General features: G+C 52.0%; 2 long non-coding RNA genes across 3 annotated transcripts; one reads left to right on the forward strand and one right to left on the reverse strand.

Moving 5' to 3' along the window:
- Positions 1 to 285: 285 nt before the first annotated feature.
- Positions 286 to 15,164, reverse strand: LOC121077450. Of its 2 annotated transcripts, none has more exons than XR_005824050.1 (2): positions 15,068 to 15,164; positions 286 to 2,071 (listed from the first exon to the last, which is right to left on the reverse strand). It is a non-coding gene; the product is annotated as an uncharacterized LOC121077450 (long non-coding RNA). The 2 variants fall into 2 exon arrangements; XR_005824051.1 differs by lacking the exon at positions 15,068 to 15,164 and adding an exon at positions 2,964 to 4,853.
- LOC121077449 lies at positions 1,941 to 15,171 on the forward strand. Its single transcript, XR_005824049.1, has 3 exons — positions 1,941 to 2,073; positions 6,107 to 6,112; positions 15,074 to 15,171. It is a non-coding gene; the product is annotated as an uncharacterized LOC121077449 (long non-coding RNA).
- Positions 15,172 to 19,642: the final 4,471 nt, after the last annotated feature.

The following is a 19,642-nucleotide window of genomic DNA, read 5'->3' on the forward strand; positions in this document are numbered from 1 at the left end:
CATCCCCAAGTCCGGCTGTCTCTTCGAGACGCTCCCTGACAAACAGTTTCGGTGACCCAGGAATATTATCTTAGCAAATCAAAAACGTAAACATTTGGGTTCAGGACTGTGCTGAATGGATTTGAAAATGAGTTATGGTAGGAACCCGGCGAGGAGTCTGAGTTTGGTTTGGCAGTTGCCTCCTTTGCCTGGAACCTGCTTTTCAAGATTAAATACGATACTCTGCAATACATCCAAAATGTCAATTACTCCAAGTCTCTCAGGTTTGCAATTACAGAATGCAAGTCATGTTCAGCATTTTATGAAACTGCTTTTTTTGGCATGGACCATCTTTCTCTTATTGTAAAAAATAACTTTCAAATCAAAGCATTAAATCAAGGCAAATACACTAGAAAAGGACGCTGGGCTGTAAACCCTTATAACGCTGTAACTGGAAGGGGGCTGAGCGAGACGATTTCTGTTCAGGGAAGGAGAGCACCGAGTGGTAAATCAGGGAGAAAAAATGTGAAACCGTCTTTGTTGAGGAACGCCTAATCCCCCCATCACAGAGCTAAATCCCACAGTCACCCTGTTGGACACCCCCGTGGGACAGGGGAAGCAAGCCTCCAGAAAACACCTCTCCCACCCCCCTGCAATCAAAAAGTACTGTCATGTCTCGCATTTCAGCATGCTGCAGAAGCAGCTGCAGGCAATTTCTTTCAGGCTTTTCCAAGCTTTAGGTCTCCACTGCCAGAGGCACTCTGCCCCCTTTCTTCCTCCACATCTGTAGGGCAAGTGCAGTGGATTTGGGAACACCGCCCGACCTCGCTCTCACAGCACTGGGGAGGACTCTGGCTTGGAAGTGGCTGCAACACCAGAGTGCTCCACATCCCTCTGAAGGTCAGGCTCTGCTTTGTGTGGATGCTGCCTGCACCGCAAAGGAAAGGTGAAGCTCCTGGCAAAGCAGTGATTACAGGGGAGTGTATTCGTCTTTGAACCAGCGAGTCTGGCTGACAGGGAATCACCTTCCTTCCGCTGTGAGTTCAGCTGCAGCTCCCCAGCCTTTCAAGTCCTGTCAGATCCTCCAGGGTCAGGGGAAACCCTCAGCACCAGATCTTTAAAGACACTTTAATTCGTGTCACTCCCGAAGGAAAGAGCCAGCAGACCTGGTAGGACCTGTGCTTCGGGAGGCACCTCAGCTGGGTGACACCTCACCTGCACATAGTGTGAGTGCTGACACCCACCCGCCTCACAGCAGCCCAACCAGATTCCTGGCTGGGCAGGAGATCTGTCCCACTGTTTTCAGTCCTGTTGACATTCCCATCCCGGCTGGTGGTGTCTGGCTAAGCCGGGGCGGCTCCACACAGGGCTGGCCGCAGCCGTCCCAGCCTCAGGATAAGCACATTTTCATCCGTGCACACGTTTTATTTCCGATGAGGAGCTTTGGCAGGGGATAGCCAGGAGCTGTGAGCTCACTGTGTTGATGGTTCCAGGTCAGACCTGGCTGCTGAAAGCCCTCAGCAACATCACTGTCCTCACGCACCAGCCTTGCACGAAGCACACCGGTGCTGCTGCGCCGGGCAGCCAGGCACCGCCAGCCCCAAGCTCCCAGAGCTGCCACCTCGGTGCTTTTCTGCAGCAGAGAAATCCTTTACAGTAGGAGAGGGAAAGGGAGCATGCATCTGGCAGAGGTGCAAGGCAGGAACCAGAAGCTGAGCGAGGACTGGAGCTGGCCAAGGAGTCTTAAAAATCCCTGCCATTGGACTCGAGAGCGCCATTCCTCTGGACCCTGCTGCGGGCTTGGGCCCCTTTTGGATGTTATTCCTGGAGATGCAGGTGCACAGCGTTAAGAGATCATTTCCTGTTTGCACTGCAGCTTCAGGGGATGGATTTACCACTGGGCTCAGCCTGCCCTCCTTTGCTCTCCATCCCCCTTTGTGCTCACCTCCGCCTCTGATCCACGCAAGCACCTAAGAGCCAGGCAGATCTGCCGCACAGCTGGAGATGTCCTGTTCTGCAGGGAAAACCCAGCTGCTCTCCCAAAAGGCATGCTTCCCATCAGGGGAAGAGGCAAACAGCTCCTCAGTGGGGCCTGTGCAATAGATAAGAACCTGAGCGAATATTAGAAAATGCAAAAGGCAGAGCAAGCTGAAGGAGGGAGATACAAGCTGAAAGTCAGGCAGCAGTTCTCCCTCAGCTGAAAAGGGTTTTAATTGCCAATCACACAAAGGTGATCTGTAAAACCAGCCTGAAGTGGGGAGTTCATTTGAAACACGTGCAGGGACTGCTTAAGTTGCCAATGGAAGTGCAATTAAGCACAGGAGCTGGGGAACAGGACCTGCTGGAGCCAATACAGATGGCCCCACATTACCAGCACTCAGAATGAAAACCTCCCTAATTGCAGAAGTTGATGGAGAGGGAGAGACTTGCCTCCTCTCCCCAGATCAACACAAATCTTCCAAAAAAAAAGCCACTCTGAAAACTTTGGTTACTAAGTGAGCAATTTGACTCAAAAGTTAACTGAGTTTTGTCTGCCTTTAGCAGCCTGTTTCCATGTGTTTCACCTGCTACACATGTATGAAAGGGGCAAGAATTTGTTACTCCAAAAGAAAGATTTGAGAGAGAAAAAGACACGTTTGTCTGTGTCAGATGGACAAAGGCAGTACAGTCACACCCTCAGATCTCTCCTTCCCTCTCCACCCTTTGGTTCATCTCCCTCCTCATGGGGCAATTCTCCTGCTGGACCCATTTTCTTTTCAGATTATCCGGACTTTTGAAATGCTTGGGACTGGTCACTCATCTGCAATAATGCCTTTGCATTGCAAAAGCAATGAAGGTTAATATCTGATTAAGAAAAAATGAGTAGTATCATAAAAACAGATAGTATCTGTCATTTAGATCACACTCTAATTTAGGGCAAAGGTTAAGAACTATGTTAACAAGGAATGCCATATAAAAAGGCATTTCTTACAGCAAAAACTCACCTGAGAGCTCTTTGTATGCGCTAAAGGAGGAAGGAGTCACCTCAAGCTCCCAGTCCTCAGTGTGAAAACCAGAGTGATGTAAAGTCACAGAGCATCTCCTGGGATTTCAGGGATGCTGGCCTGTTGGAACAGCGCTGCTGTCCTGGAAGAGTCATTGACCACAGCTGCCCCCTGCAAACAGGATGCTCTGCTGGGGTCCCTGCCTCACTGTGCTCTGAGCAGGACACCTTGCAGAAGCAGGAGCAGGCCCTGCTGATGGTAAGTGCAAGGCACGGAGGAGGTTCTCCAATTACCTTCTGGAAACTTTATATTTTTGTGAGCTCAGTCTTCCTTTATCAGCAGAGATTCAGGTCTTAACAGCAAAGTGAGTTACGCTTGGAGGAAACTGAAACCCTTGGTAAAAAACAATGTTATCTCAGTGAAGAACAGCCCTCCAGCAGGGCACGCACCAGCAAACCCCAGCATTTGCAAGCACCTGACACCAGGGATATTTCCCCTGTGCTGCTCTTCCCATCCCTCAGCCAGGAAGTCAGTGCTGGTGGAAGGGGCAGGCTGGCAGCCCTGGGACAAGCCCGTCCCGAGGTCACTTCCAAAGGACGATTTGCTCCTTGGGCTCTGGGGTGTTCCTGGCCCACCAGCACCAAGAAGTGACACTTCTGAGCTGCATTTCCCTCTGACAGAGGATGGATGCCCAGTGTGGGAGGGCCTGGCAGGCTCCACAGCCCATCTCCCCACACTGGTTGATGGCAAGGTTGTACCAGCAAGCTTGGCTTCTTCACCGTTCAGGGCAGGATGTTGTCGGCACTCACCAGCACTGGCCATGAGAAAACGGGGCAGCCTTCAAGGACCAGCACAGTCCCACAGCAAGGATCAGGCATCATTAACCTCCTCGTGGATGCTTATCTTCATTTGTGCTGAAATGGTGAGAACTGGTGGTCTTCAGACACCAGGACCCCAAGTCCCCTGGTACAGGGGAGCAGCAGTGCCTCATCAGCCCGTGGTCACAGGGAGATGCTGGGAGAACTTTTTTCCTTTGGTATAAGTTCCTACAGTGCATTTAGACTATTAAACCAAAAATCAATTCCCATTTGATGTTGCATCCCCAGAAAGGCTGCTCTGACAATCTCCAACCAACGAGGGATCAGACAGGGAGGCGAGCCGGGCTTGCTGCCCCGCGTCCTTCCACCACCGTCGCTGCCATTAGCTGTTGAACACGGTCCAACAGCGCTCTAAGAGACGCCGAGAGCCTGTCAGTCGCAGCATGTGCTCTTTCTCATTCACTCCCCAAGAGAGATAGCTGTGGATGGAGTGGAAAGCTTTCCGAGTAAGGCTTTTGGTTTGTTTTCTGTATACAAGTTGCTGTGTGTTTATACTGGGCTGGAGAGGGTGTATTAAAACCGGGGCTATTGCATGCTCTTTAAGCATGTAATTACTAGAAAAGATATTGATACACTGAGAAGAGTTTAAGGGGAGGCTATAATGATCCAGAGGCTGGAGGAATCCAGACAGAAGTATTTTAAGTGCAGCATCTGCCTACTTTAAGCAAGCAGTAACCAAAGGGCGAGATGACAACATCCTGCAAATAGCTAAAGTGCATAAACACTGCAGGGAAAAAGGCTCCTGGTACACGCTGCTGAGAGCCAGGGATCACAGTAATAAAGAGAGCTGTGGCTGAATATTGTTAAGTTCCCTGAAGTGAAGGTGTGTTGAGATGGCAGCTCCTCAGGGAAAGCCCCAGAAAGGACGGGGGTTCCCTGGGCAGCACAGCTGCCAGCCACCACAGCCATGGGGCAGGGAGAGGGGAGCTGAAGGGTCACAGGCACGATCCTGGCCCGCAGCAGTCCTGCTGCTGCCATCGGAGGTGGTTTTCTTGGCTGCAGAAACAACCTAAGGAGAAGGCATCAGGTAAGAACGTGCCATTGCAGCAAAGGAGGGTGCCCCATCTCTGAAAATTCACTGTAATTCCATGGTAGTCCCCACTCCTCAGGGCCAGACTGTCTACAAAGGTCTTGCATTTGGCATGGGAGAACAAAATTAACCCGTGAAATGAACCTTTGCTTCTGGCTGGGCCTTTGTAACATCCATCTCCTCCACAGCTTCTAAGGAAGAGCCAGGTCCCAGCTTTAATTAGCTGCTAAGAGCTTGCTTGCTCTCTTCACTCCAACTACCCCTGTTCACAGAACTTGTAAAGTCTAATTATCTTCAAATCTTTTAGGCTGTTAAAGGTTTTGTTCCAAATCTGCCACCAACTCATGTGATGTCAGTGGGTCTGTTTTCTCCTGGCCTTTTCTCCCTGGAAATCAGGGCAGGAAAGGTGCCTGTCCCACAGGAAACCAGAGGTAACGAGCACTGCAGGTGTCTGAAGGTGGCCACCTCACCTTCGGAACCTTCTTTTTTGCTGACTTTCATTTTCAGCCCCAAATCATCTTAATAAAGTACAAGTCCAGTTTGAAGAACAATGGAAGGGAAGATTTTGCACGTTTGAATTAAAGAATTTTATCACTTCCCAGAGGTGATCAGTGGAATTCTGCAACGCAATCACATGCACAGAGCCACACCAACCACCACCCCCAGCTGCTCGCCCTCCGAGCCCTGCTGCTGGAGTCCTCCACTGGGCAATCGTTTTGCTTTGTAATCCTACTTGAATGCTTTAAACACTATTAAGTGTGGACACCAATACTGATACAGCACTGTTGATTGCACCAAGGAGGGATTCATGGCTATTTAGGACCCTATTAAGTACATACAGTGAAAGCAGGCAGTCATAACCAGGTAATAAAAAAAGCATCAAATTATTTTTATAGTTAGAGCTACCAGAAAGTTCCTGTTCATCCCAGTACAAGTATTGTTCCCTGATGGTAAAAGATTGTTTGAAGAGGAGGGACAGCTGCTGCCTTTCACACTGTTAATTATGAAGATGGGCTAAGAATTAATCAGGTAAGGGGAGGGATAAAAAAACAGGATGAGGAACTGCTGAATTTGTCCTTTAAAGTTAACCACCTATTGAAACTTGTCAGAAACCCAACATATACATCCCCACATACATCCTCAGCTTCCAAAAATGTTAATCTACAGCTCATTTTCTAACCTTATGCAAGTATATAGGGTGCATTACATTGAAATTCGGCTGGACACCCAGGAAGGGAGAGGTGCAAGGCAGAAGGCTGGTGCCCACTCACCACCTGCCCTGCGGAGCGGTGGGAGGCGATGCCTGCAGATCCCCTCCACCCTCATACACCGAGCACAGGAGCTGCCAGCTGCAGTGTGAAAACTGCTCTTCCCCAGCCAGAGTGCCAGAAAGCCAAGCAAAATCTCAATCATCAGAAGCAAAGAATCAAAACCCATCTAGCTGGCAGCCGAGCTTAGGAGCTGCTGGTCTCGGAGATGGGATTGATAAGATCCCTGGGAGGCGCTGCAAGATGGGAAGTCTGCATGCCAAACACAGCCAATTAATGTCAGCCCTTTTCCATGCCAACCAATTAAGCTGTGTATACTTGTCACCAGCAATTGAGAAGGGGGTGGAGGGCAGAGAGGACACAATTCCAGAGGAGCCTTGAAGATATAAAACCTGCTTAATTTATGGAGGGGAGGGTGAGGGCATAGACACCCTGCACTAATCCAAATGGGACCTGATTAATGTCTTCACTAATTTAGGAGCTGCTTGGCTCTCATGACCTGGTGAGGCTTCATTTAACAGAAACCAGGCTGGCATGGGAAGCAAAGAGCAGCTTAACAATGTAAGAAGCAACAGATGGGGTCTCCAGCCGCCTTGCCAAGCACCAAAACTGTTTTCTGAATGCTTTCTCTTAAGCCTCCAAAAGGGAGAGAGGAACACAGAGCGATAATCACAACCATAAAAACATGTGGCTTACCCACTAAGCGGGCAGCCAAGGGCTCTTTTGGCCACGGAAGCAAAGCTGTGGCAGCAGGAGCTGGTGCTGAGCCCTGTTCCCCACATCTCCAAGAACAGTGGACAGCAGCAGGGGCACAGAAGAAAGGCAGCTTTTGACCTGCCTAGCCCAGTGAAAGCCATGGCCTGCTGCGAGGCAGAGGACGGTGAAGTCCCCGGGGGGGGGGCTCACAACACTGCTGGGATGTCAGAGGGGTGCTGTTGGCCAGGCAGTGCCTTCTTGACACATATGAGCCAAGCTGCTGTCCTGGAAAACAGGCAGCCTCCCTCCCAACATAACCAGTGCTTCAAGCTGCAAAGAGCTATTTTGGAACGTCTTGCAGCAGAGAACATCACTGGTTTGGAGGTGTCCCCAGCACCCAGCAAGCCCTCTTCTCAGGGTGAGCCATCTCCAGCTGCCTCCCCAGACACACTGCCTTGGCTCTGTTAATTGCGTGGCAAGGAGCCTTCAGGCACAGGTTAGCAGTGGGCAACCACCAGCGTGTTGTGGCAAGTTACCTGGCTGACTGCAAGAGAGATTGAAAGATTAAAGCCATGGAAAAAATGCACAGAAGCAGGGAAGTCAAATGGAGCACCCAGTTCAAGCCTCAGACAATCCATTTATCAGACGGGGGAGCAGAGGCACCAATAAAGCACAGAACAAAGCAAGCCTGCCTGCATCTGGAGCTTTTTAATAAAGAAACAGTAAAAAACAAATAACAGAGCAGCCCCACTAGCTCTTGCCAAGGGGTTTCAGGAATTGCACCTGGCAGAGGAGAATGGCTCAGACAGTTGTATCTCCTCGAAGCCAACGTTGTGAGGAGTGAAAGGTGTCGTTCCTGTACACGCCATATGCCAGCATGTAGATGCTAAAAAAATACTGATGTAGGGGTTTTGTGTTTGTTTTTTTTAGGATTTCTTACTCTTTCCACCCAGGAAATAATATCCGTTTCCACAGATCCTGGTTGTACTTTGTCTCTGGAATACTTAGTCTGCTAGCAAACAAAAATAAGGAATGACCACTGACCTCCTCCTCCCTTTTTGTTTGCATTTAAGAAGGCATGTACATTAAAAACAGAAGATATTTATTGCAATTTCTTGCAAAGCCTTCATAAAACACCACATAGCCTGAGGAGCACAATAACAAAAGCAGTGTTCAAAGTCAAGTCAGATAGTCTCGCCTCTATTTGAACAGGGTTTTTTCACCTTTTCATACAAATGCTCCAGGATAGACGGAACAATGCCTGACATTTCCGAAGCCTGCATCAGGTCCATTTAAAAGCCTGGCGTGCACAAAGCACGTTGTTGATCCCCCGGTCTAAGCCAAATATGAAGACAAAAAATAAAGAAAGTTTTCCTTCTTTTCCCCCTGGATACAATAGGCACCAGAAGGCCAGGCTTTCTCCTGAGCTTTCTGATGCAGCAGGCACCATGACCCTTCCGCAGCCGTGCTCACCTCCACCAGCATCCAGCCAGGTTTTGGGGGCGTTTCTCGGGCTGAGCTGCAGCCACACTGCTGCTCAGCATGGGAACAGACCTGCTGAAACCCACCAGAGGAGCTGGATCCAGTGACCCACACCTTCGTAAACCCAGCAGGCAGCATCCTGCCTCCAGCACCCCCAGCAGCCCCCTCCTCCTGAGTCCAAACACGTCTTTTGGCTCGCTGGAGTCCATCCCTGGTATTTACCTCTTCCTTCCACAAATGCCAGTCCTTTGGCCAGCCGTGCCCTGCCGCAGCTCGAGCTGCTGTGTTTCAAAGGCTTGGAAAAAGTGACAAGCAGCAGCTGCCTCTGCTGGATATGCTAAAAGCAGGGAGTGCCATTACCTAATCCTAAATGAGATGTGTTTTAGAGCAACAACTAAAGTACGTGGCTGCCTGATACACTCCCTTTAAAAGAGCTTCGTCTCAGCTGGCTCGATGGGAGATAAGGTGGTTGTGGAAAAACAGGGGAGTGTCAGCAAGGAATGAGCTACCCCTTCCTGCTCCGCTTTTAATTGATGAGGAGCAGCTCCTGGCAGAGATGCCCTCCCCAGGAGTTGCAAACCTAAGATTTACACACAGTCTCAGCATGCACAAACGCAGACATACCTGGCAAGCAATTTACAGCATGGAACAGTCAGAGCACACCAACAAGCCCCACAAATGAATTTCTGTTCTTTAAAGTGTTGCCTGTTCCATCATGAATGGCTTATTAAAGAAGTCCATGGTGTTGCTCTCTGCACGTGAAGTAGTTTATTGCAAGTGATTTATTAAACTGCTCTAACTTGTCAGCAGCCACTTGAAACATCCACTTTCTTTTCTTCCTTCACATTTGCTAATGTCTTTATAAATAGCTGAATAAATAAATCTCCAACACTTGTGTCTGACTGTCACATACCCAAAACTCAATCGATATCAGCCCAGATTAGGAATGAGGTGAGACTGAGCCCTCCCCACTTATAACCAGCCCCATCTGTTGAGGTAAATGGATGGTAGCACACTTCCAGAAGATGTATTTTGTGCCTTCTCGCAGAAGAGCTGGGCTTGACAGTACCTAATTCTCCCCATTTCTGGCCTGGCCAGTAGGTGCTGGATCCCTGGGTGAGATGAATGGCACTGCTGCAGGACTCCTCTCCCGCATCCTTCCAGCGGAGATGCTCATGGGCAGACCCTGCTGGCTTTATAATCTACGGAGCTAATAGAGTTCAGATGCTTTCAGCTCAGTTCCCACTAGACAAATCTCTTTCCAGGACAGGACTCCTTCCTATCATTAGTTTTACCAGTCTCAGCTCATCAGCCTTAATTTATTTGCTGCAGAATCACTGTTATTTTAATGATTTGCTCTGAGTTGAAATTCTGCCCGTTACCTCTTAAAGTTTATCCCTGTTTTGAAAGAGCCCAAGTGCTGCTTCTGCTGGTCCCAGCCCGCAGAGCACCCTGTGCCTCTCCAGAAGTGTCTCTACAGCACACAAAAGCCAGGCTAAGGGTGGGTTTCCCCCCTGCCCAGATAAATGCTTGAACATAACACATCACCACCATGCATTTGCTGTTCCCAGCTCAGGTGCCATGGGTAGAGCAGGCACCAGAGCCTCTGCAGCCCAGCCGCGGGCACCCGGCCTGGCTCTCTATCCATCCTCCTGTCCCGGTAATTTAGCTCGGAGCTGCAAACCATATGCTCTGGATGCGCCTCTCTCCTCTTGCTCTGGCTGTTGCCACTGAAGTCCAGGGAGATTCTCTGGAAGAAGCCACTTTTAATTTGTAATCTGATTAAGCCATTAGAGGCGAATAGAGCAGTAACTAACACAAATTGCCAATCGTTTCCATCAGCAAATCCCCCCAATTAATCCTGAGATTAACCCTGATTACACGCAGTAATGGTGATCAATGCACCCTAATGGGGTAAATCCACCCACTCCACTTTCTTCCACATCCCAGAACAATCAATTTTAAATCAGCATGATTTATCTGGCAGGATCCGAGCAAGGCAGGGAGTAGAGATGGGGCACCGCCTGCATCTCCAGAAACAATCAGAGGAACACTACCTCATTAAGCTAACTGCCTCCCTTGGGGAAAAGAAAGCCAAACTCAGAAAAAGAGCTGGATACAGAGAAACAAAGTGCAGGGGAACGCGAGACATTTCATCCGCCTGCCTACTGCATGCCTGCCCGTTTGAATCCTCCCGGCACTAAAAAGCTCCTGCGAGGTGATGAGACCAAATGGCTCAGAGCAAGGCTGCTCTTCTCAGGGATTCCTCTGTCAAAGCGAAGAAGTCAGGCTGCAGAAGAGCTGAAAAGGAAAAAGCCTTCCCACTTTGTGATCCAAGCCTCTGTTCTTCCCTTTGCTGCCGAAATCAGAAGTTACCCAGGACCATCCATTCCCGAGGATCCCCAAGCACTTCGCAAGCTTCAGAGACTGGCTTAGTTCTCACTTACTTCTGTGTTATTTATAGAGCAGCTGATATCCAAATTCTTGCTTCAATGGGGATTTTGCCTTTGTACAGACTAAGAAAGGACTAAGTCAGAAGCTCAGGATTTGACCTTTGGTATACAGAAATCAATTCATCCTGCACTGAAATGCAACCATCTCCAGGGTGAAATGCAGCAGTAGTTTAACAGTGCATGGCAATAAAGCAGGTTGATTTATACAGCCTTCTCCTCCAGTACTACTTCCCCTACTTTGGCAAAGTAGAAGAGGAGCAGAGAAGAACTGCTGGGAGATGTGCTAGGCTCCATGCAGCATCTCGCTGCAGCCCGTGGGACAAAAGCAACTCCAGCAGCTCAGGGCAGTGTTGTACCCAAAGGCTGGGGCCTGGGCAGAAGTCACATCAGTAATGGTTTTTGCTGTCCCCAGCAGGATGTTTTGCAGGTTTTGTGATACGGGAGGGAGCACCTCAAGGATTACAATTCCTCCTGCTTTAATCCAAACTCTGACCAGGTATATTCCAGGTGGACCCTTTCCAATATTCCCCCACCAGCAGCTTGCCCTGTGCTGAGTCAGCTTTCTTCCACCAGCACCATTAACACTCAAAGTGGCATAAACCCTGGGTTCACACCCTGCCTCACACCTCATTAGGATGATGGGGCAACATGTCCTGGCAGAAGTGAGAATCCTTTCCCTTCCTTCATCTGATGGGTGAGGGGAGAGATGCAGAGGGACACCAGAGGGACTGCAGAGCTTCCACACCCACTGCTCAGCTCTTCCCATTAGGATTTAGGGAAATGTGATGGGAGCTGCACTAGATGTACCCCTAACACTGTCATCTCTAGATCCAGCCATGCAAAAACTGAGCTATGTGCTCCATAAAAGCACAGGGTCTTTTCCATCCCATTGCACCTAGGTCCTGAGATGCTGGAGCTACCAGAAATCCAGTCCCTGTGCAAGTATCACAGCACATCCTGACCCACCTAAATACTGAGGAGGGGGGGTACACAGCCCCTGTGGCTCCATGCCCATTGCAGGACCCACACTTTGCCGCACAGACCCAGCTTCTCCTTCCCCCAGGAGGGAAAACCAGTCCCCTCCTGTCCAAAACACAGCAGGGGTTCCTGTGCCAGGACTGGAGCTCAGGGAAAGCAGCCGTTCTGTGTAGCAGCTCCTCTGCCCACACTGCCTGCTCCAGGAATGCTGTCAGAGAGGAGAAAAACGCACAGCAAGAGGTTGCCTAAGTATCAATCAGCCTTACAGTCCCCCAGGGAGGAAAGGTTTAGTTCCCCTGCAGAAGCAGCGGTCAATAAACACGGCACGTGCTTTATCGCCTGTCACGGCTGCCCTCTCCCATCAGCAGACCTGACACCAGCCCAAGGCAGGAGAGGAGGCAGGAGCCCAAGAGCCTGGCCACGGTGAGCCCGGCCACCTCCTTTCAGCACCTGCCTCCTGCAGTGCCACAGAGGATGGCAGAGGAGATGTGCTGTCCTGCACACCGCAATGGAAAACAGAGCAAATCCCTGTGCTGACACAGCACGAGGATGTCCTGGGATAAGGAGCATCTCACAACCCAGACACAGCTTTAGGCCGGCAAGCTCTACACAATGCAGGGAATTTTTGTAGTATTTTTCCCCAAGTTAAGCTAAAAAGCCTGGGACACTTGAGCTCTGCCCACACAGCACATAGAGAGACTGTAGCTCTGCTGCTCAATAATTCACTGTAATATATATGGGATCAGTGACCCCTCAGCGAGGCTCAGTGTCCAGCCCAGCCATGCCCCAAGCCCCCCATCAATCTACACGACCCTGTGAATCAAGCTGGCAATACACAACCCTGTTCCCCAGGGCAAGATCCTGCAGCTTTCCCCCTGGAGGCACTTCCCAGCTCAGGGGCAGGCAGAGGAGCTCATCCCGCTGTCATTGCTGGGACACCTCCAAGGCAGGAGGACACAGGCAGCTGTGCTCCTGCTGAGCTGCTCGTGGAGCAGGAGACACGGCAAGTACCAAAACTGGGGAAAGCCTAAGGGAAGTACTCTGGCAACTCCAAGGCTGCGAGAAAGCAGGCCAGGGCCATTTCTCCAGAGCCCTGCCTTTGCAGCCAGCAGGCTGGGTTTGCACCTTTGCACGCACAGCCCCAGGTGAGCACTGTACGAAGCACACCAATGCTGTCAGCATTTCCAGCTAGCACTACAATATCATCTGCCATCGTTTGAGACATGGATCAGACCCCAGACACACATAGGCACACCCTGCAGGTGATTTTTTCCACTGCTGGCTACAAGGGGTTTCAAAGCACTTTGTTTCGGGATGAGGTGCAGGGCCCCAGTGCCTCAGCTGCCCCCTCTCCCCCCCGACTCCTACAGCCTCTCTCAGAGGGGCTTTTTCTCTCCTTTGATGTTCAGATGAATCAAGCCTCAGCCGTGAGAAGCCCCACGGATTTATGAACTCCTCCTCTATGATGTCTTTCCAATAGCATCCCCCAGCAGAGCATTTGCTCTCCCTTCCTCCCTCTCTGTGCTGAGCCAAACATTCCTTTCTCCTCCTCCGTCCCCTCTCTGCCGGCCCAAGAGCTGCTCTGCTCGACCAGAGCACAGGCTCCGAGCAGACAGCTCTGTTCTGCAAAGTGGGCCACTGTCAGCTCATTTTCCTGATTACAGCAGGTTTGATGCCTCCTTACTGTCAGCCCTACAGAAGGTAATGCAGGCTCACTTGACAGCCAGAGATGAAATACTGCAATTCAATCTACTCCCACCCCAAATCATGCCAGGTCTGCAATTCTATAGAAGTTGCCACAGACTTGAAGAGAGAGGGACAAATAACTGTGATGGAAACCATTCACTGGAGACTTCTAGGGGAAATTATACACCCGCAAGGGGAAAAAGGATCATTAGGAGGTGACAGGAGAAGGCATTTGCATTGCAAGTCAAACCAGCTGGAGGCTCGGAGGGAAGCATTGTGGTCACTGCCCTCCCCAGTCCAATTCAATCAACTCTAACAACTGGGAAAGCCTGGAAGACAGCCCCACTAGCTATTTGACCCAGATCCCCCAAACATAGAAGTCAACCTTTACCTATAAACAGAAGTGGAGTGTTGCAAAAGTCCCACAAAGTTCACCTCCTGCATTAAACCCCAGCACAAAAAAAAATCTGCGTCTGTCTCCTTTTTAGCAGTCACCTCCACCTCGACAGCTTCTGAGAGCCATAACTGCATGGGGAGATTGCTTTGCTTGGCAAACAAACGGAGATTAAAGTGAGTTCACCAGGAACATCTCTATTTAGTTTCTGGGCTGAGCATGCTGATAATGTGATGGCACGTTTAACTTTCGCTGCTTGAAACAAGGCACAAGGAGTTGGAGGAGACATAAAAATGAAGGAGAGTTTATCCCCGGCATGAGCATCACACCAAAAACCCTGTCCCCAGATGCAGCCCAGGCCATGTAAAAAAATGCCACTAAGGCAGAGGCAGCAGGCAGGGAGAGGGGCTGAGCCCACCTCCAGCAGCAAGCACACAGCAGATCCAGAGGGGTGGAACAAACCCCCCGGGGACAGAAAGCTTCACACCCCACCCCTCGTTTCTCTGCCAGAGCATTAGCACAGTTCCCCAAAACCCAGGAGAGGAGGTTCAAGGAAGGGGAGTGATGAAAGAGGGGCTGAGAGGGGCCGCCTTCCAGCCAGCTGGAGCAAGGGCTCCTCATCATCCCCTGGGGATCCACAGGCCTCTCGCTGCATCCACACTCAGGATGTGCAGAGAAGCCTGCCCTGACATTTGCACGCAGGCTCGAGCCAGAAGCACTGGATTTGCAGCTCTGCCTTGGCTACAAGCACGGCGTGGAGGTTTGCAAGGCAGCCTCCAGCACGTCCTCAGATGGCCGGCGCAGCATTAGCAGTCTCAGCACATCCTGGCAGAGGCAGCTCTCCCCGGTGGGCAGAGCAGGCGGGGAAGGAGGTGATATACTCAAGTGACATTTGCGCCTGGGCGCGACTGCGTGTCACTCAGCACAGCCAGACCACGCAGCGTCTCTGGGGCACCAAAATTACACAGCCGAGTAAAGCCTACAAAATCCATCTGCCCTTTTCAATATTTGGAGATAATTAACTCCTCCAAGCTGAGATATTACAAAAGAAAGCTGTTAGTGAATCTGTTCAGCCACAGGTCTGGCTGGATACGGAGCTTGCAGGCACCTGGGACACTAAAAGGGCAAGGAGGACATTTCATATTGCCACACATTCCTGATTCCCTCGTAGAGAGCCCACAGGAGGACACACATACCACAGTAGGCCAGAAGAAAAAGACCAAGAGCAGACAGACTTACCGGGAGAGAGACGTCATCGCCACCCCCTCCGCTGGTACCATCTGAACCACAGACGTCTCTGGATTACTCTGGCCCCAACAACCCACCTAGCAGCTGAGCAGCACCCAAACCAGCCAACCCCCCCCTCCCTGCAGTATTTATATGGCCTGCAGCTGGCCCAGCCCTGCCACCAGCAAATCCCAGTCAGACCAGTTGATTGCAGCTGCTGGAGGGGGGCAGTTAACACTTTCCCTTCCATCCTCACCCCGGAGCTATACACCCACTGTGGGGTGATGTCAGGGAAAGTGAATTCAAGGGCAGTTCTGCTCTCGTGTCTGCTCTGTTCTTCACACCCATCCCATTCATGTTTATCCCAAGGGTGGGAGAAGCTCGGCGGCACGGGGTGCCTGTGGGGGTTTGGGAGCCTGGCACTGCTCTGGGTGGGCACCCGGAGCTGCAGGCTCCCCGTGCATCTGAGCAGATGTGCAGGCTTATCTTTGAATAAAAAGCAGGCCAGTGGTCAGCAAACAGGGCAGGAGGGGAAGCACATGCCCAGAGTGACCGGGAGAGACACAAACTGAGCAAGCAAGGGAGAGAGATGTGCAGAGCCCTGGGTGAAACCGAGAGCCTGCCGGACAGAGAATTCAGCAGGCATCTCCTCCTGTGAGCCATTATACTGGTTTTGACAGACTTTTCTCACCCTGCAGCACGAGGGATGTGAATCATTCACAGGTACAACGTTTTGGCTGCCTGGGGAGCTAACATGCTTTACTAGCTCCCCAGGCCCCTGGCTTCCCAGCCCTGAGTGCTGCATGTGCTGCTCATAAAACCTTGGGAAAGCCTGGGGAGAGGATGAGTAGGATGCGTGCTGCTGCTCACCTCCCCACCCCGCACCTCTGCCGCTGGCCCTGGGAAAGCACAGCATAAGGCCATTAAGAAAGAACCTGACGAACTCAGGATGAGGTCCTCAAGCAGCTGGCAAGGTTTTAAGACTCTCCGCTAATTGCTGGAGCGATGCAAAGGCTGCCAGTCTCCGGAGCAGGGCAGATGCTTCCCGCAGCAGCGACCCCGTGCAGAGCCGCCGCTTCCCGTCCCCATCCCCGGCCGCTGCTGCCTCCGCGGGTCATGGGGGCAGTAAATATTTGCACAGGGCTGGACAAGGAGAAAGCAAACAGGGTTCTTTTATTTATGGGGCTTGGCAGCCCGCTCCCCGGGCAGCTCCACGGCGCTTCCGTCCTCACCAGCCCCTGCACACCCCAGCTGCTCCATGGGAGAGGTGAAGAAGTGAGAGATGTGAGGCCAAATCGGGGAGGACAGGGAGGAAGCGTGCGTGACAGAGAGAGGGAGAGTGTCAGAGCCGGGATTTGCAGAAGCAAGTAAAGTGGTGTTGCACGGGTGTTTTTGAAGCTGTGTTTATTTTACCTGCAGGCTGGAAGGAGGGAAGATGGATGCATCTGCTGCTCCGGCTCCCTCCCACTCCCAGGGCCTCTCTCATGCAGCCAGGCCCGCTGCGCTGGGTCCCCAGCAGGATTAAACACTTTTTCTGTGCCTTTTCCTCCTGCAGGGGGTGGTTCCTGACCCCAGGGGTCTTCCAAGAGGGACAGCAGGAGCCTGGACCCTTCCTGCATGGACACAGGTGTGTGCCAGGACACGCACATGCCTGCACACATGTGTACATGTAGGTGACCCTTGCACAGGGCAGGGCTCGTTCCCCTCCCCGGGGCACCCCCCTGAGATGCTCCCCAGCCTCCAGCACGTGCTCCAGAGACACAAGCCATGGAAATACCTTCAGAGCAGCTGGGTGTCCCAGGAGAGCCTCATCTGCTTCGTATCATCCACCCGGAGACTGATGGCAGGAGGCAGAGGGGAAGGAGCTCGGGGTTCACTGACCCCTCTTCGTGCTGAGTGTCTGGGTTTAGGAAGGATTCAGACTTATTACAAACCTCCGGAGTTGTTGATTTCTTGGATTTCTGTCATGTCATGAGGAGCTTTCTCCGGGCTGGAAAGGGCAAGGGCATGTATCTCATTCCATAAACTCCTCTGAGATGAAGGTAAGCCCATGAGGCCAGGGGTTAAAAAGACCCAGACCAGGCTGGAACTAATAACATGGAGGAATATGTGAACAACAGGATCCTGGTGGCTCTTTGGCAGAGGTCAAGATGGTTTGCTGGTGATGGACAATGTTTGTTATTACATTGGTGCCCGGCGTGAGGGGCTGTGCCGAGACAAGCCCCATCCCTAAATCTACTAATAGCTCGGAGGGATAATCAGTCCTGGCCTGTCAAGCCTGGCGCTGCCCATCGGTTCCTTCAACATGGTTGACAAAGTGCTTTATTTATGCACCATGACCAACACGGGGACTGGTCAGTCCATCGCTCACTCCAGCAGCACAAGCAGGAGAGTTCCTTCTGACAGACGGATTGATGGCCTCCAGCTGGAGGTCTCCGCAAGCTGCAGGATTGATCTCCCTCTCCCAGGTAAACCACAGTGCTTCTCTTTCAGGCGGTCGTTTCTCAAGCCAACAAATGCACAGTAGCAGGAGTGGGGGAGATCACAGCAAGCAGGGGCTGTGCTCTAGAGGTGGAAAGTGGGAGCCAAAGCAGCACCCCTCCTGCTGCACCCACGGAGCGCACCTCTTCCGAACCTGCCTGCCTCCTGCCACCCGCCAGTTCCAGCCCCCAGCAAGGGCTGAGCTGCGCCCTTGGGTGTCTGTAGGAGGACGAGGCTGGCATTCCTCAGGGCTAGGGGAGGTAACGTCCCTGGAACAGCAGAAGCAGGCTGTCACACAGGGTGTGACCAAGTTTTGGGCCAGAACTGGTTGATTTTCAGAATCTCCAAACTGGCAGCCCTGGCTGTGTCTGACTCTGCCTTGCTTCTTCTGCCATAATTCATCCTGCAGCAAAGTGAGGCTAAACGGTTACCATATGGGTTCGATAGCACGCCGCACCTGTTTTTCCCTGTAGATAACCACATGTGGTACAGCATGATGGAGAGCCCGGGCTGTGCACACTCATCAGCCCCAAGGCAAGCCGTGTCGTGCCACGGGGTGCCGCTGCCTGCAGTGGGGACTCCTGGAGCCGCTCATCTCCCTCGTGGGTCTGCTGGGCTGGGTTTGGGGCCCCAGGGAGCAAGCCCTAAGCCATGAAGGAGTCCCCAGCTCCAGACACCGCTGGATCCTGCCCAAAGGTGCCACAGGTGATGCTGCAGCCTGCTCCCCCAAGCCAAACAGCGATGGGAGGCCACAGAGAAGAAAACGCCCCGTCTCCATCAGGGGAAAAGGAAAGGAAGTCAGGGGCATTTTCCTCTTGCTATCCATGCATTTTCTTTCAGGGAATGTAAATTTCCACAAGGAAACAAACCATCGCTGACCTACAGAAGCCATCTGACTGGAGCCCCGGGAATCTCTGGGACGAGTTTACAGAGCTCCGCATAAACATGGCAGACAAGGCGCAGGCCTGTCGCAGAAGCGTTGCACCTCACACGTACGCATGCTTGCAGATGCCACTGTTCAGAGCACATCTCTGTGGCACAGAGGGGCTGCTGGCCATGGGCAGAGTGATGCTGCCCACCTCGCTGGTGGCTGCGTGCAGGCAGAGCCTCCCTAACCCTGCCGTGCCTGGCAAGGAGCTGCTGAGGCTCACACTTTGGCTGATTTTTGCAGTCAGAGGTCGTTCTGTTTTAAAGGTCTTGCAGAAATAATGAGCCAAACTGATTTGCTTAATGCTGAAGGCAAGCCAGCACGTATCAGCTCTTCTGCGAGCTCACAGCACTGACAGAGATGGAGCACCTGGCCGGGCAGAGCACAGCAGCACCGGGGTGCAGGCCCCAGCACTGGCAGCCCTCGGGCTGGGGGGGGGGGGGCCTCTCAGCAGCACCCCCTCCCCAGGAGCTATCTGAAATGCCTGCCATCCCCCAGAGGCAGGGATCATCCCCCTCTGCCATGTCCTGGGAGGTGCAGCAAGTGATGGCATGGATGAGGTGCTGCCAGCAGTATATGCTTGGTTTAACCCACCCTAGACATCACTCAAGAGGGGTTCGTGTCTGCCCTGTGTTTCTCTGGTGCTGGTTCAGAAGCAGCCCGGGACAAAACAGAGCTCTGTGTCCACACTGATGGGTGCTTCCCGGGCTCGGAGCAGCTGGTGACATCCTGCAGGTCCATGTCTGGGTTTGGAAATCCTCTCTGTATTCTTGGTCAGTCCTCGCTCCCTAAGCAGTGCTGCACCTTAGGCTGGAGCCTCCTCAGACAACCCAGAAGCCGGGGCACATTCCCTGCTTCCCACTCACTTCCCCACGGTGCCCTGCAGCCGATGCAGCACCCAAACACTGGCAGGGGAGCTGCACACCAGCCCCAGCTCCAAGAGGGGTATCTGGATATCTGCCGTTCACGGGGGGCACAGAGGTGGCTTCTCGCGCTCTGCAGCCCGAGGGGAAGCCCCAGGTATCTCTAACCCTTTTCCACTTTTTCCCTCCCCGACTGCTAAAATATTTATGTCAAAAGTAGACATTAAAATTTAAGGAAAGCTAAATAGAATTTAAACTTGTGTATTTTGAGAGGAAATGAGTCCCGTAAGGTGATCATGCTGCTAGGCACAGATG

The sequence above is a fragment of the Cygnus olor genome, chromosome 13 (genome assembly GCF_009769625.2).
Source record: "Cygnus olor isolate bCygOlo1 chromosome 13, bCygOlo1.pri.v2, whole genome shotgun sequence".
NCBI classification, from domain to species: domain Eukaryota; kingdom Metazoa; phylum Chordata; class Aves; order Anseriformes; family Anatidae; genus Cygnus; species Cygnus olor.